Source organism: Aquila chrysaetos, assembly GCF_900496995.4.
Source record: "Aquila chrysaetos chrysaetos chromosome W unlocalized genomic scaffold, bAquChr1.4 W_unloc_1, whole genome shotgun sequence".
Taxonomy (NCBI): domain Eukaryota; kingdom Metazoa; phylum Chordata; class Aves; order Accipitriformes; family Accipitridae; genus Aquila; species Aquila chrysaetos.
The window spans coordinates 1,614,458-1,630,804 of record NW_024470321.1 but is presented as its reverse complement, the minus strand read 5'-3'; the positions used below and the strand labels follow the sequence as shown (position 1 = coordinate 1,630,804).

Sequence of the window (16,347 nt, the reverse complement as noted above, 5' to 3'; positions counted from 1 at the left end):
CGTGGGAAGGACCCACGTTGGAGAAGTTCATGGAGGACTGTCTCCCGTGGAAGGGACCCCACGCTGGAGCAGGGGAAGAGTGTGAGGAGTCCTGCCCCTGAGGAGGATGAAGCGGCAGAAAATAACGTGTGATGAACTGACCGTAAACCCCATTCCCCATCCCCCTGTGCCGCTGGGGGGGTTGGTAGAGAATCCGGGAGTGAAGTTGTGCCCGGGAGGAAGGGAGGGGTGGGGGAAGGTGTTTTGAGATTTGGTTTTATTTCTCATTACCCTACTCTGGTTGATTGGTAATAAATTGAGTTAATTTTTCCTAAGTCGAGTCTGTCTTGCCCGTGACGGTAATTGGTTGAGTGATCTCTCCTGTCCTTATCTCGACCCACAAGCCCTTTGTTATATTTTCTCTCCCCTGTCCAGCTCAGGAGGGGGAGTGACAGAGCGGCTTTGGTGGGCACCTGGCATCTAGCCAAGGTCAACCCACCACAGTGCTACAGGTAATTGAACCTGGTGAGAAGAAACCAAGATTGCATATATCAAGATCCAGCAAGTGCACACACTGGAACACCATTTTTTACTTGGTACCCTGTATTCAGAAGTAGTAGAGTAATTTTTATATGTCACCATGCCTGAGCTAATAACCTGCGATTCAGATACTATACAGACATGATTTCCAGACCTAAGATTGCTCCCATACAACAACTTAATCATCTTTTAACTATAGTTCAAGCTTTAGTGTTAGTGCACACACAGGCAGCCCACGCTTGTCTGTGGTTGTCCTGGGTTCAGTTGGGATAGAGTTAATTTTCACAGGAACCTTGGAGGGGGCACAGCCAGGACAGCTGACCTGAACTAGCCAAGGGGCTATTCCATATCATGTGACATCATGCTCAGTATATAAATGGGGAGCAGGCTGGGGGGTGCTCTCTCTGTGGGGGAAGTGGTGGAGCGTCGGGTTCCGGGTGGTGAGCAGTTGCACTGTGCATCACTCGTTTTTGTATATTCCTTTATTAGTAATATTGTTGTAATATCTCTCCTTGTGTTGTCCCAGTAAATTGTCCTTATCTCAACCCACAAGATTCTATTTTTTTTTTTCCTCTCTCCTTTCTGATTCTCCTCCCCATCCCACTAGAGGGGGGCGGGGATGAGTGAGAGAGCAGCCTCATGGTACTTTGTTGCTGGCTGGGCTGAAACCACGACAGTCCTTTTTGGCGCCCAACGTGGGGCATGAAGGGTTGAGATAATGACAGATCTGGCCAGAGTGTGTTAAAACAAATTTGTTATACACATTTCTTATATTAGTTAAATAGTCGCTGGTCACAATGTTGGTACATTTCTTCACATGGTGCCATTATGTAAGTTCTTACATGCACTATGTATTCACTGTGGTGATATTTATCACCTCTGGGAGAGGGATCAGGATTATCATTTTGCTATACTGGGTGATGTCAACTTATGAAATGATTACATCACTGGTCATGAGGTTAAGCTGGTAACTGTATGCAGCACTGATGTCATTCCTGTACCTCGGGCGCCTTCTATCGGAATTTATTGGTAATTGTACCCAATCTATGGGGAAGTCGGGGGATACTTCTTCCCATTCATTCACCTCCCCTTTCTACTTCAGGCTAATTACAACAGCTTTTGAGAATTTTGAATATCCTTGGGATGTGCAAGCCAGCATGGTGTTAGTGCTATGTCACCTGAATGTGTTTCAGATCTTGTTTAGGGCTACAAAAAACTTTTTTAAGAATACCACCCAGAGATCTGCCCCAAGGCTGGATAGTCATGGGTGGCACGGCATGTGGGAGGATATGGGCAGGTATCTAGAGAACTTCTCACCTCCAGTGGCTTGGAAGTTCACTCCCAAACAACTATAGAACCCTCATGAAGTGGTAGAATATTTGAAAGGAAAATGCTGTGGCTATTCCAGAGATGTACAACTCACTGCCCTATGCTGGGCCCTTGCCAGTATCTACCAAACACTGCTTGATATTAGGCAGCACCCTCAGGGGGAAGAGATGGAAAAAAGAGCGACAGGCACCATGGCTACCCCAACCCTGTCGACAGGCACCGTGGCTACCCCTACCCTGGCTACAGGCACTGCAGCTAAACCAGAGAACCAACCTGTGCCAGTATCAGTCGCCCCTATACAGAAGAAGAAACACACAGAGAAATCAGTTCGCTCAGTGAGAGATGAAAGTGAACCAGGGTCATCACGACAACAGGAGGAAGATGCAGAACCTGAAATAATCACCCGATCTCTATCCCTGAGTGAGTTGCGCGACATGTGAAAAGATTTTGGCCGCCACCCAGGTGAGCACATTGTTACCTGGCTGCTCCGATGCTGGGATAATGGGGCCAGGAGTTTGGAATTCGAGGGTAAGGAAGCCAAGCAGCTGGGATCCTGTGATGGGTTAACCCTGGCTGGTTGCCAGGTGCCCACCAAAGCCATTCTATCTATGCCGGCTGGCATTGGCTCTCTCTCGAAAACAGGGGAAGCTTCCAGCAGCTTCTTACAGAAGCCACCCCTGTAACCCCCCCCGCTACCAAAACCTTGCCAACAAAACCAATACCCTGTCTAGGGAAGGGGGCATTGACAAGGCCATTGGGAGAAAAACACAAGTCCTCAGCCTCTGGAGGCGACTTCTGTCAGGTGTGAAGGAAAGATACCCCTTCAAGGATGAAGTTACATGTCACCAAGGCAAGTGGACCACCATGGAGAGAGGTATCCAGTACCTGAGGGAATTAGCCGTGCTGGAGGTGATTTATAATGATCCAGAAAATGGGCAGTCACCCACAGATCCAGATGAAGTCCAATGCACACAACCCATGTGGCGGAAGTGTCTACAAAGTGCACCACCAAACTATGCCAACTCATTGGCAGTAATGTCCTGGAAAGAAGGCTATGGACAAATGGTGGAAGAACTGGCTGTCCAACTCCGGCAATACGAAGGAAGTCTCTCTTCCTCCCTACGGGCCTGTGTCTCGGCTGTAGAGGAATTGTCCTGAGAGTTCCAGCAATTCAAAGTGGATATGTCCTTCTCCCCACCTGTACAGGCCCGCATCGCAACTATTAGGAGTAAGCCTTTCTCTGCTCAAGAGAGAGGAGATAGAAGGTACACATGAAGGGCTAACCTGTGGTTTTACCTGCGTAACCATGGAGAGGACATGAGGAAGTGGGATGGAGAACCTACCTCAGTCCTAGATGCACGGGTACGGGATTTGTGAGAAAAAGCAATCAGAAAAGAGGATTCTTCTTGGAAAAATGCTGCTCCAGTTTCCCGTGAGCAGTCCCCCAGACAGAGTAGAAGGGCTGATCTCATTTCTGATCCTCTTGAAGGGACTTCTGAGCCAATTTTACGAGAAGTGAGTACTGGATACTCTGACGAGGATTAGAGGGGCCCTGCCTCCAGCCAGGTGGAGGAAAGGGACAACCGGGTCTACTGGACAATGTGGATTCAATGGCCTGGCACGTTAGACCCACAGGAGTATAAGGCTCTAGTAGGCACCGGCGCACAGTGTACTCTAATGCCATCAAGTTATAAAGGGGCAGAACCCATCTGCATTTCTGGTGTGACAGGGGGATCCCAAGAGCTAACTGTATTGGAAGCTGAAGTGAGTCTAACTGGGAATGAGTGGCATAAACACCCCATTGTGACTGGTCCAGAGGCCCCATGCATCCTTGGCATAGGCTACCTCAGGAGAGGGTATTTCAAGGACCCAAAGGGGTATTGTTGGGCCTTTGGTATAGCTGCACTGGAGACGGAGGGAATTGAACAGCTGTCCGCCTTGCCTGGCTTCTGTGAGGACCCTTCGGTTGTGGGGTTGCTGAGGGTTGAAGAACAACAAATGCCAATTGCTACCACGACGGTGCACCGGCGGCAATATCGCACCAACCGAGACTCCCTGATTCCCATCCATAAGCTGATTTGTCGACTGGAGAGCCAAGGAGTGATCAGCAAAACTCACTCACCCTTTATTAGTCCCATATGGCCAGTGCGGAAATCTACTGGGGAGTGGAGACTAATAGTAGACTATCGTGGGCTGAATGAAGTCACACCACCGCTGAGCACTGCTGTGCCAGATATGTTAGAACTTCAATACGAACTGGAATCAAAGGCAGCCAAGTGGTATGCCACAACTGACATTGCTAATGCATTTTTCTCAATCCCTCTGGCAGCGGAGTGCAGGCTGCAGTTTGCTTTCACTTGGAGGGGCATCCAGTACACTTGGAATCGATTACCCCAGGGGTGGAAACACAGCCCCACCATTTGCCATGGACTAATCCAGGCTGCACTGGAAAAAGGTGAAGTTCCGGAAAACCTGCAATATGTTGATGACATCATCGTATGGGGCAACACGGAAGAAGAAGTCTTTGAGAAAGGGAAGAAAATAATCCAAATCCTTTTGAAGGCTGGTTTTGCCATAAAAGAAAGTAAGGCCAAGGGACCTGCATGGGAGATTCAGTTTTTAGGAATAAAATGGCAAGACGGGCGTCGTCAGATCCCTATGGATGTGATCAACAAAATAGCAGCTATGTCTCCACCGACTAATAAAAAGGAAACACAGGCCTTCTTAGGTGCTGTGCATTTTTGGAGAATGCATATTCCAAATTACAGTCTGATTGTGAGCCCTCTCTATCAAGTTGACCAGGAAGAAGAATGATTTTAAATGGGGCCCTGAGCAACAGTAAGCCTTTGAACAAATTAAACGGGAGATTGTTCATGCAGGAGCCCTTGGGCCAGTCCAGGCAGGACAAGATGTTAAAAATGTGCTCTACACTGCAGCTGGGGAGAATGGCCCTACCTGGAGCCTCTGGCAGAAAGCACCTGGGGAGACCCGAGGCTGACCCCTGCGGTTTTGGAGTCGGAGATACAGAGGATCCGAGGCTTGCTATACTCCAACTGAAAAAGAGATATTGGCAGCATATGAAGGAGTTCGAGCTGCCTCGGAAATGGTTGGTACTGAAACACAGCTCCTCTTGGCACCCCAACTGCTGGTTCTGGGCTGAATGTTCAAAAGGAAAGTCTCCTCTACACATCATGCAACTGATGCTGTTACTGATTTGTTATTGATTTGTTGTCAGTTAGAATTAATCATATTTAGTTTTAACATTTTAGCAAAATCATATGTATGTTGTATTTTATACATTTAACCACCAACCAGTGTCTGTTGTGAAATCTCCTGTATAGCCCCGTACCAAGGCCGGAGAAATTGGCTAAAATCATCTAGTAGAAACATTTAGAACTTAGATAACAAGATAAAGAAATTAAAATCTGATTATAAAAGAGTTTGGTTTGAAGCATAAGTATGGGAGTGTTAAGTTTGAAATGTAGCCTTAGGAACTTAGGAGCTTAGAAAATGTATAATGTGTAACCATAAGAATTTAAGTATTGTTCAAAATCATTTAACCACAGAAGTCTTGACAAAGATTAGTAGCCTTGTAGTGTTTGTTTTAAACACTAAGGAAACCGTTATGGACACCAGTTTGCTGCTTGGAGACACCTGAGAGGTCAAGAAGCGGACGAGTGAGGAAGACTATGAAAGACCACCAGAGGACTCCTGAGGACCACCAGAGACCTTCACTGCACCTGCGTAAAGGACATTTACATATGCTAATGATTTCCCGGAAGTCTAATGAATATGTATAACTTTTCTTGGAAATCTAATGAATATGTATCAGTAAGTCTTAATATAAGGTGTATTGTTTTGGTGGCAGGTGTGCGTGGTTCGTGAGAGGACTCACCCGTGCACCCGGCCGTCAATAAAGAAGTGTCTGCTTATCTACACTAAATTGGTGTTGATAAGTTCTTCATTCCGAGCTTTTCGGCAACAGTTTTTGGCGACCCAGATGGGACCTCGTTGAGAGAGACCGGAGGAGTCGGGGACCCAATCGGTTCCTGCCGGCACCGAGGATTTCTCGGGTATACCCATTGATCCCCGATCCATAAGGCTCTTTGCGACGTCCCCTGGATTTTGGTAAGACACTTCTTTTAAATATTAAGGATAGTGGGTTAGAGTCCCACCGGTATTGTTTGGGGTTAGAGTCCCCCCGAGTGGGTTAGAGTCCCACCGGTATCGTCTGCCTGTCAGACGCGGTGAAAGCTGCGCAAGGTTGGACTAAAGGATCCTGAAGGAAGTGGAAGCCTAGGCGTCTGCCCGTAAGACGTAAGCGAAAGCTATTGCTGGGTTGGACAATTTGGGAGTGGGTTAGAGTCCCACAACTTTTGAGGATTCTGGGTTAGAGTCCCAGCTTCAAAAGTTTTTTGGAAAATTTGGGTTTGAGTCCCAAATAAAAAAAAAAAAAAAAAAAAAAAAATTGTGAGTGTTGTAAGTGTGGGATGTGTAATTGAGCATGAAGTGAGTTTTGGTAACGATTGTAGTGTTTTTTTATTGAGGTTGGAAGTTATAAAGTGTGAATATATTTGTTGGTGAATAATCTTGCCAGGGGATATTGGTTATGACTCTTGCTTAGGGAAGTCGGCTTTGTCCGTGCCCTAGGCAAGTAGGTGGACTCCATTACCTGGCAACAATTGTTATTTGTATTTATTTAATATCTGGTGTTTGATATATGTATTTGGTATTTGAAACTTTGTATTTGATATTTGGCATTTGGTATTTGGTTTGGTATTTAACATCTGATAATTGATTATTGATTTTTGATATTTGTTATATATTTAATAGATATTTGGTATTGGGTATAAACATAATGGCATTTGCCAAATTATTTAAGAGTAAGAGTATGGGAAATTTGTCCACTGATGGAAAGATACCGAAAACATCTCCGTTGGGATGTTTGTTGGCACATTGGGGTGAATTGTATGATGATTTACGTAAAAATCAAATGATTGAATACTGTAATCATTGGTGGCCTCTGTACACATTGGAGGAAGAGGACGAGGTGGCAGTGGACAGAGAGGATTTATGAATTTTAGCAATCGGAATTTTAACACCCCCTTAGGAGTGAATTAGTGTGTTTTGTGTCGGGAGGAAGGACATTGGAAAAAAGATTGTCTTAAAAATGTGCAGTGTTCAGGAGGAAATATTCAAAAGGAGGTAGCCAGAATGATGGTTTTGGATGAATGAAGAGGACCGGAGGGGAACCCAGCTGAGCCTCTGGTTATAATTAAGCTGGGAGAAAAAGAAGTTAAATTTTTAGTGGATACAGGAGCGACATTTTCGGTATTAAATACTTGTAAAGGAAAAATTGGAACAAAACCAGCAAACATAGTAGGAGCAACAGGGAAAGAAGAAAACAGACCATTCCTGCAACCTCTGGATTTGAAATTTGGAAATAAAATAATTACACATGAATTTTTGTATGTACCAGAATGCCCGATACCCTTGTTAGGAAGGGATTTGTTATCTAAATTAAATGCACAAATTGTTTTTGAGGAAGGAGAACTCTTTTTGAAGATATCTGAGTCAAAAACAGGAGAAATCCTAATGATACAAGAAAAAGTGGAGGAGCAGGAAATTCCACCAGAGGTGGATTTTGCAGTGATCCCTACAGTGTGGGAAACAGATATTCCTGGTAAATCAAAATTAGCAGCACCTGTAAAAATAGATCTAAAAGAAGATGTAGGAACAGTAAAAATTAAACAATATCCAATTAAACCAGAAGTTAGGCAGGAGTTAAAGAAATTGATTGACAAATTTTTGAAGTATAAAATTTTGGAGGAATGTGAATCTGAATATAATACTCCTATTTTACTAGTTAGAAAACCCTCGGGAGAATACAGGTTAGTGCAAGATTTGAGAGCAGTGAATCAAATAGCCAAAGACATATATCCTGTGGTTGCAAATCCTTATACATTGTTAACAGCGTTAAAGGAGACTCATCAGTGGTTTACAGTGCTTGATTTAAAAGATGCTTTCTTTTGCATACCCTTGGAGAAGGAAAGCAGAAAGTTGTTTGCTTTCGAATGGGAAAATCCACAAACTGGGCGAAAGATGCAGCTGACATGGACAAGACTACCCCAAGGATTTAAAAATAGCCCGACAATTTTTGGAAACCAGCTGGCAAAAGAGCTTGAAATCTGGAAACAGGACAAACCAAGGCCTGAACATTTACTTCTACAATATGTGGATGACATATTGATTGCTACAGAAGAAAGATCTACCTGCATACAGGTAACCACTGATGTCTTGAATTTTCTGGGACTAAATGGGTACAAGGTATCCAGGAAGAAAGCCCAAATAGCATGTCAGACTGTGATATATCTGGGCTTAGAGATTTCAAAAGGGCAGAGACAACTGGGAAAAGATCGCAAAGAAACCATCTGTAGTATACCTGAGCCGAAAAATATCCATGAACTTAGAGCGTTTTTAGGAATGGCAGGGTGGTGTCATCTTTGGATCATGGACTACGGTCTAATAGCTAAACCGTTATATGAAGCCCAAAAGAACTCTTCCTTTGTGTGGGGTCCAAAACAGCAAAGGGCCTTTACAGAGTTAAAACGCGCTTTAATGTCTGCACCTGCTTTAGGCCTCCCTGATTTAACTAAAGATTTTCAGCTGTTTGTTCATGAAAGACAACACCTGGCACTTGGTGTGTTAACCCAGAAGATGGGGAGCTGGAAACGACCAATCGGCTACTTCTCCAAACAACTGGACACAGTGAGTAAAGGGTGGCCAAATTGTCTTAGAGCAGTGGCTGCAACAGTGATGATCATACAAGAAGCTCGGAAATTGACTTTGGGAAAAACAATAACAGTCTATGTCCCACACATGGTGAAAACTGTTCTAGAACAAAAGGGGGGACACTGGCTATCTCCGAGCAGAATGATGAAATACCAAGTAATATTAACTCAACAAGATGATGTAATTTTAAAAACAACTAACCTGGCAAATCCAGCTGTGTTTTTAAGTTCCATACAGGAAGGAGGACAATTGGAACATGACTGCCTGGCTGCTATTGAGTATGTTTATTCCAGTCGTGAAGATTTGAAGGATGTACCATTGGAGCGACCGGACTGGGAACTGTATACAGATGGTAGCAGCTTTGTAGAGCAAGGAGTTCGATACGCTGGATATGCAGTAACAACAGACACCACAGTTATAGAAGCAGAAGCATTGTCAAGTAACACCTCAGTTCAGAAAGCGGAACTTATTGCTTTGATTTGAGCTTTAGAACTAAGCGAGGAGAAGAAAGTAAATATTTGGACAGATTCAAAGTATGCCTTTGGACTGGTACATGTCCATGCAGCATTGTGGAAAGAAAGAGGATTATTGTCCTCCCAGGGATCAAATATTAAACACCAAGATGAAATTTTACAATTATTACAAGCAGTTCAAAAACCAGATCAGGTAGCAATCATGCACTGTAAAGCACATCAAATTGGAAACACAAAGGAAATTGCTGGAAATAATTTAGCCGACCGAACGGCAAGAAAGGTAGCAAAGGAACAAGCATTGCAAATGGCATTAATTCCCTCCAAAACAGTAACTCTCCCTAAGGAAGAACCAAAATATTCAGAGGAGGATGATAAGCTAGGTCAATTATTAAATGCTAAGAAAAACCTAGCCGGATGGTGGGTAACACCTAAAGGACAGGTAGTAGTTCCACCCTTTTTGATGAGAGAAATAATTCAAACAAAGCATCAGGAGTGTCACTGGAGAACAGAGGCCTTAGTAACTTCTTTACAAAAACAGGTGGTATCACTCAGAATGTTAGGAATAGCTAAAATAATAACTGCAAAATGTGAAGTATGTTTGAAAAATAATCCAATAATCAGGAAAAAGGTTCAAATGGGTCGAATAAAATCTGGTATAGAGCCTGGAGATTATTGACAAGTAGATTTTTCAGAACTACCTAAGCAGAATGGGTATCGGTACATCCTGGTGGGGGTTGATACTTTTACAGGATGGCCAGAAGCTTTTCCCTGTCGTTCCACACAAGCAAAGGAAGTAGTAAAATGGTTACTACGAGAAATAATTCCAAGGTTTGGAGTTCCTATTGGAATTTCCTCTGACAGAGGTCCACACTTTGTTGCAGAAGTAGTCCAAAATGTTAGCAAAATTCTGGGTATCACATGGGATTTGCATACCCCATGGAGGCCACAATCCAGTGGGAAAGTAGAAAGAATGAATCAAACCTTAAAAAGGCAAATAAGCAAAATTTGTCAAGAGACTAATTTAAAATGGCCTCAAGCACTTCCATTGGCATTATTGCGAATCAGGGTACAGCCAAAGAGTGGAACCTCAGTCAGTGCTTATGAATTATTGTATGGGAAACCTTATGAATCTCCAGAACCAAACCCGAACATGTATGTAAAAGGAAAACAAGATGTGTATAACTATTTACTTTCCTTAGGAAAAACCTTGACTACAATTCGGAGAGCAGTGGTGTGGAATAGACCATTATCCCTGGAAGTTCCGGTGCATGACTTACAACCAGGAGAGTATGTCTATGTGAAAACGTGGACTTCCGAACCCCTGCAGGAACGTTGGAAAGGACCCTTCCAGATACTGTTAACCACCTTCACGGCTATTAAAATTGCAGAATCGGATGCTTGGATACATTACACTCGAGTGAAGAAGGCACCTACTCCATGGAAGATTATTAGCCGGGATCCAAAGACTTTAAAACTGACTCTGAAACATGTCTAATTTTTCATATCTGTTTGTGTTTGGTTTTTTTATATTAGTTCGGCAAATAATGATGGTGGAAACCCGGACTGATTTGATGATTAGGAACAAAAGACAAGTCGAAACAGAACAATTGATTGGCATTCCTGAAAAAATGTCTTAAGAAAATTTGATGTTAGGATTGATTAAGGGATTTGCCAGCTTGCAAAATGTTACCCAAATTACTGCTTGTTTGCTGATACCAAGAGCAGTGGGGGAATCTATTCCTTGGGGAATTTTAACTATGAATTTAACTACCCTAGAACATAGAAACAAAACTACCTATTGTAAACAAAGGCCAGTGACTAAATGGTCTGAACAGGTAAAGATCATGAGAAAACAATGGAAATGGATAGGCAGATTGTTTAAAATTACCAAATCATCAATTTACACCAGCCTCTTCTATAAGAGACATGTTTATGGTGAGTAACCCTATGGGTTGGTGTTCATATGATGTATGAATCAAAACTAATGAGAGCCGGAGCATCATGGAATGGAAATGTGGTGAGGCCAATCAAACCATACCAGAAAAAACAGTTAGCTGGGATTCAGTATGGTCTATGACCATATTGTCTCAATTTCAATATATGACCAAAACTTCTTGGTGTTTTACTTGGGATGGATCAGTTAATACAGCCTGGCCATCAATAGACGACAGGGGGAGTACATTACGAAAAAAAAGAAAAATTAGTATCTTGGTGGAGATGTGAAAAAATTTATTATTGTAATACTAAAGACCCAGCAATCGAAAAATTTCCTCCTTTAGCAGCGGCCTTGAAGTATGGCTGCTTGTGTAGAGGATTCAAAAATAATCTCAAATTAACTGAAACATTCACACCCAAAAGGGGAACCTTTTTCAGTTGTAGAAAATCTACCATTCAGAGTCTGGGACATTTGGTTTGGGCATTAAGTGATGGAACTTGGACAACTCACTTATCATTAGATGGCACGGTAAAACAAGTTATTTTAGGCATGCCAACATTATGCCCGATTTGGAAGAAATCGCCATTCAAAAGACCTTTGGAGAATTTAAAGTTAAAACGAACCAAGAGGTCTGAAATAGATGATGATACATGGAATGAACCATCAACAGGAGTGAAAATTGGCTGGGCACTTGAATCCCTTTTGAACCCTATAGCTTCATATAGAAACAGAGAATGGCTCCACCAGTTAACAGGTCAGGTAGAAAAATTAGCAAACATCACAGAAAAGGGGTTCAAGGACTTGAACATACAGCTGCAGGCGACATCTAGGATGACTCTCCAAAATAGAATGGCTTTAGACCTACTTTTACTTAAGGAACATGGAGTGTGTGGATATCTCAAAGATAGAGTGGACCATTGTTGTATTCATATTCCTAATGTCACTCAGGACGTAGAATATGATTTGGAGTTACTGAGCAAAGTTGAAAAAGAAACTGAAACTATTCGAGAAGATATGTCAGAAGATTGGCTGGGAAAAATTTTTAGTGGATTGGGATGGAATCTGAGCTCTTGGTTACGGTCTATAATCAAAACTCTGTTTCTGTTATTAATTGTCTTTTTGATGATCATGCTACTATATGCTTGTCTGAAGAGACAATTTATCAATAGAATTATAGTAAATCGCATGATCATGAGAGAGGTTCCAATTGTTCCGTTAGAATGCAGTCCACCACCAGTATATGCCGAAAGAAATATTGACTCTCGGAATAATAGTGGATAAATGTTAGGTAGATGATGTGAAAGTATTGAAATAATTTTCAACACTTTCAAAGGGGGGAAATGTTACTGATTTGTTATTGATTTGTTGTCAGTTAGAATTAATCATATTTAGTTTTAACATTTTAGCAAAATCATATGTATGTTGTATTTTATACATTTAACCACCAACCAGTGTCTGTTGTGAAATCTCCTGTATAGCCCCGTACCAAGGCCGGAGAAATTGGCTAAAATCATCTAGTAGAAACATTTAGAACTTAGATAACAAGATAAAGAAATTAAAATCTGATTATAAAAGAGTTTGGTTTGAAGCATAAGTATGGGAGTGTTAAGTTTGAAATGTAGCCTTAGGAACTTAGGAGCTTAGAAAATGTATAATGTGTAACCATAAGAATTTAAGTATTGTTCAAAATCATTTAACCACAGAAGTCTTGACAAAGATTAGTAGCCTTGTAGTGTTTGTTTTAAACACTAAGGAAACCGTTATGGACACCAGTTTGCTGCTTGGAGACACCTGAGAGGTCAAGAAGCGGACGAGTGAGGAAGACTATGAAAGACCACCAGGGGACTCCTGAGGACCACCAGAGACCTTCACTGCACCTGCGTAAAGGACATTTACATATGCTAATGATTTCCCGGAAGTCTAATGAATATGTATCAGTAAGTCTTAATATAAGGTGTATTGTTTTGGTGACAGGTGTGCGTAGTTCGTGAGAGGACTCGCCCGTGCACCCGGCCGTCAATAAAGAAGTGTCTGCTTATCTACACTAAATTGGTGTTGATAAGTTCTTCATTCCGAGCTTTTCGGCAACAATGCCACATGGAGTAACTGGGTGTCCCGATCCAATGTCGGGGAAGGTTTTGATATGATCCCAAGAGCGAGATTAAGACACAAACGAGGTCAAATGCCATGTACCCAAAAGAGTTTTTATTATCAAAAGTATCAAAATTGGAAAATAGTAGCGATAGGATAGAATGGAAGAATGGATAGAATGGAAGTGCTGGGCTGGATGTTCAAAGGGAGGGTCTCCTCTACACATCATGCAACTGATGTCACGTGGAGTAATTGGGTCGCACTGTTCACACAACAGGCTCGCATAGGAAACCCCAGTCGCTCAGGAATTTTAGAAGTGATCACGGACTGGCCAGAAGGCAAAGATTTTGGAATGTCACCAGAGGAGGAGGTGACGCATGCTGAAGAGGCCCCACTGTATAATAAACTGCCAGAAAATGAGAGGCAATATGCCCTGTTCACTGACGGGTCCTGTTGCATTGTGGGAAAGCATCGGAGGTGGAAGGCTGCTGTATGGAGTCCTATACGACAAGTCGCAGAAACTGCTGAAGGAGAAGGTGAATCGAGCCAGTTTGCAGAGGTGAAAGCCATCCAGCTAGCATTAGACATTGCTGAAAGAGAAAAGTGGCCAGTGCTCTATCTCTGTACTGACTCATGGATGGTGGCAAATGCCCTGTGGGGGTGGTTACAGCAGTGGAAGCAGAGCAACTGGCAGCGCAGAGGTAAACCCTTTTGGGCTGCCACACTGTGGCAAGATATTGTGTCCCAGCTAGAGAATCTGGTTGTAAAAGTACGTCACATAGATGTTCACATACCCAAGAGTTGGGCAACTGAAGAACATCAAAACAACCAGCAGGTGGATCAGGCTGCCAAGATTGGAGTGTCTCAGGTGGACCTGGACTGGCAACATAAGGGTGAGCTAGTTATGGCTTGGTGGGCCCATGACACCTCAGGCCATCAGGAAAGAGATGCAATATATAGATGGGCTCGTGATCGAGGGGTGGACTTGACCATGGATACTATCGCACCAGTGATCCATGAATGTGAAACGTGCTGCAATTAAGCAAACCAAGCGGTTAAAGCCCCTGTGGTATGGAGGGTGATGGCTGAAATATAAATATGGGGAGGCCTGGCAGATTGACTATATCACACTCCCACAAACTCGCCAAGGCAAGCGCTATGTGCTTACAATGGTGGAAGTAACCACCGGGTAGCTGGAAACATATCCTGTGCTCCATGCCTCCGCCTGGAACACTATCCTGGGCCTTGAAGAACAAGTCTTGTGGTGACACAGCACCCAGAAAGAATTGAGTCAGACAATGGGACTCACTTCTGAAACAACCTCATAGACACCTGGGCCAAAGAGCATGGCATTGAGTGGGTGTATCACATCCCCTATCATGCACCAGCCTCCAGAAAAATCGAATGATACAATGGAGTGTTAAAGACTACACTGAGAGCAGTGGGGGAGTGGGACTTTCAGACACTGGGATACACATTTAACAAAAGCCACCTGGTTAGTTAATACTAGAGGATCTGCCAATCGGGCTGGCCCCACCCAACCAAGACTTCCACATACTGTAGAAGGAGATAAAGTCCCTGTAGTGCGCATGAAGAGTATGTTAGGTAAGACAGTCTGGGTTAGTCCTGCCTCAAGCAGAGACAAACCCATCCAAGGGATTGCTTTTGCTCAAGGACCTGGGTGCACTTGGTGGGTGATGCAGAAGGATGGGGAAGTTCGATGTGTACTTCAAGGAGATTTGATTTTGGGAGAGAATAGCCAGTGAATTAGGCTTTATGATGTTAACTGCTAAATAACCTGCCAATGTATGTCATTGTATCTATAGTGTCTATATGCCATATCAAGGGTATTACAGTAAGAATTACCCAAATGACTGAAGGATGGACTTTGAACCTGAGCGAAGTGCAGCGGTGATGGAACTTGAACTGGTGCCCAGCAATTTCCTCAAGATCGACATCTTCAACCCACAGACCATGGGCATGGGTTGCGCCAAATATACCAGCCGCAAGCTCCGGAGGCAGCATGCAACAATCCAACACCACACACCATCTGTCCTACCCTGAAGGACTGTTATGACAGATGGAGCCCCAAAGTCATGGATTAGATAAAATCGATGTACACGTTAGAGGGATGGCCCATACACTAAGGGAATGCTATTCGTGTGTGGGGGTGTACATATATATATCTATCTCAAAGACAGGGAAAGTGGTGGTGATTAATTGGAAAGTGTAGTATCTGGGCATGATGTAGATGGTATAGAATAAGGGGTGGATAATGTCCTGGGTTCAGCTGGGATAGAGTTAATTTTCACAGGAACCTTGGAGGGGGCACAGCCAGGACAGCTGACCTGAACTAGCCAAGGGGCTATTCCATACCATGTGACATCATGCTCAGTATATAAATGGGGAGCAGGCTGGGGGGTGCTCTCTCTGCAGGGGAAGTGGCGGAGCATCGGGTTCCGGGTGGTGAGCAGTTGCATTGTGCATCACTCGTTTTTGTATATTCCTTTATTAATACTATTGTTGTTGTAATTTCTCTCCTTGTGTAGTTCCAGTAAACTGTCCTTATCTCAACCCACAAGGTTCTATTTGGTTTTTTTCCCTCTCCTTTCTGATTCTCCTCCCCATCCCCCCAGAGGGGGGCAGGGAGGAGTGAGAGAGCGGCTGGGTGGTGCTTTGTTGCCAGCTGGGCTTAAATCATGACAGTTGTTTTAATGTGGTAGCTTATTTGCTATACACAAGTGAGTCCTCCAACCATTTTTTGAAAGTGTAGGACACCACTGAAGATAATCACTTTGAGTCTGGTTACAGGTAGTTTTCATTTTAAAGCTATATTGATATGTGTGTGCATATACACATGTGTATACATACCCTCACATATATATGAGTTCTAGTTTGTCATGCCTTCATTTCCTGTGAGGTTACCAAGGAAAAATGTCTGAACTGGACTTACACCTTACTAAAATTTTGTACCATAGAAGGAGAAATAAAAGGTGAGTTCATTTAAGCTGGTGAAAAATCTTATCTTCCTTATTTTTGCTAGGTTAGCTAAAAGCTGGATGTGACTGATTAAACCCATAGGGGTGGAATGTGAGTCACTGAATAAACCCCTACAATGGAAAAAGGCTCAGTGGAGATGGGCAAGGGCGATATGCCCATGAAGCTCAGAGAATAATGCAGGTTGTGACTCACCACAGCTGTTGCAAA

General features: G+C 43.3%; 1 long non-coding RNA gene across 1 annotated transcript; it reads left to right on the top strand.

Moving 5' to 3' along the window:
* Positions 1-861: 861 nt before the first annotated feature.
* On the top strand, positions 862-15,399 carry LOC121232894. Its single transcript, XR_005931750.1, has 3 exons — positions 862-872; positions 7,499-7,509; positions 15,045-15,399. It is a non-coding gene; the product is annotated as an uncharacterized LOC121232894 (long non-coding RNA).
* The last annotated feature ends 948 nt before the right edge of the window (positions 15,400-16,347 follow it).